The sequence below is a fragment of the Austrofundulus limnaeus genome, unplaced genomic scaffold, assembly GCF_001266775.1.
Source record: "Austrofundulus limnaeus strain Quisiro unplaced genomic scaffold, Austrofundulus_limnaeus-1.0 Scaffold355, whole genome shotgun sequence".
NCBI lineage: Eukaryota > Metazoa > Chordata > Actinopteri > Cyprinodontiformes > Rivulidae > Austrofundulus > Austrofundulus limnaeus.
In genome coordinates, this window is record NW_013952757.1 from 268,102 (window position 1) to 269,856 (window position 1,755).

Sequence of the window (1,755 nt, forward strand, 5' to 3'; positions counted from 1 at the left end):
CATTTATATATTTATTTATTCATTCACCCTCCCCTTGAAAAGACCTGAAACAGGCCTCGTAATGCGCTCATTCCTTAAAGCTTAGCGAAAGCTTCAAACGTTATATTTTTCCTGAGAGATTTAATTGTTTAACGAGGAAAAAAAACAAACGCAGAGCCGACAGACGGGCGCGTGCTGCTGCCTAATGGCGAACTTCTCGGAGCCGCTTCTCTGTGATTTTCTGGTCCAGTTTCACTCAGTCAGACTCTGTCGCAGCGGAGACTTTGTCCTTCCTGTCGTAAAGGAGGAAGCAGCTTCATGTAGTGAATATAAAAGGAGAAAAAAGTGAGCTCTGAAAGCAACAGGTAACGCCTGAGCTTCAGAAGCTAAAAATTTACCAGGTGGTATGGCAGACCGTTTAAACATATAATCAGCTTCTCTGACTTTTCTGTAATTACACTCTAGAGCAGGGATTCTCCAAATTTTGGGTCTGGAGACCCCCATTACAAAGCTGAAACAATTACAAGGACCCTCCATAATGAACCCCATTCTGTTAATGCAAAAATAATGTATGGCTATTTTAACCCCTAAATGCCATAGTAATTTAGTTTGGTTTAGTATGTTTGGTTTACTAGTGCAGAGGTTCTCAAACTGGGCTCCCAGGAACCCCAGGGGTCCGCGAGCCGTGTCTTGTGTTTCAATAAATTGTTAATTTGGTTTTTTTTTTTTTTTTTTGAAAAATGCATATGAGGAATCACGCGCGAGTAAAACAAACGTACCAAACCAAACAAAAAATAATATTACCGTTGCATTTAGGGGTTAAAATAACAGTAAATTATTTTGCATTAACAGCGTGGGGTTTATAAGGGGGGTCCCTGGAAATGTTTCATCCTTGTAAGGGGTCCCCAGTTGCAAAAGGTTTGAGAATCTCTGTACTAGTGCATTATTTCCCATATGCCTTTTTAAAAACAAATTAAAAATTTATTGAAATTAGAGATCTTAAAAGGAGTTTTGACTTGAAACTGTTACATTTTTACTATCCTGAATGGTGATTCATAAAATTGCATTTACAGTCTGATGAGTCCGAAGAAAAATTAAAAATATCTGTAATTACTATTTGACAAATCAAAATTACTTTCAAGAAATTTTAAAACACGTCACTAGATTTGTCATTTGAAGGGTAACACATCTGTAATTACAATTTAAGATATCTCAAACATATTTATGACAAGTCAAAATAAAAGTTTTAGATATCTGAATGAAGAAATTCCACATAAGCCCCGCATGTGCAAGTGTGGCTAAATTTGTGAAAATATACGAAAAACTGTGACGTTTTGACTCGTAAGAATGTCAATTCAAGCTATCTGAAATAGACAAGATAGCTAGATGAAAAAAAATTCAAGATATCCAGTTCATATGGAGATATTGTAAAGGGAATTTTGACAAGTCAAAAATACAGTTCTAGATATTTAATTTGTTTTGCAGAGTCATTGTTTTCAACATATCTGCAATTTAATTTGCACTAGTTAAGTCTTTTATATCCGACTCTCATTTTGAATTGGAGCTTCCATACAACCATAAATCTGACGTCATTTACGCTCGTCCAGGGGTGGGCAATCCTGGTCCTCGAGGGCCGCTGCCCGGCAGGTTTTATGTTTTTCCCTGCTCCAGCACACCTGATTCAGACATTAAATTACCAAGTTCTGCAGTATGGAGGACCGACACTGACATAACTAGAAAAAAAGTAGAAATATATAAATGGACCAATAAATAAAT

General features: G+C 36.6%; 1 protein-coding gene across 1 annotated transcript in view; it reads left to right on the forward strand.

Moving 5' to 3' along the window:
• Positions 1–1,755, forward strand: part of atp1b1a (ATPase Na+/K+ transporting subunit beta 1a) — a gene marked incomplete at its 5' end in the record, with an annotated part of 15,471 nt that overhangs the window by 1,022 nt on the left and 12,694 nt on the right.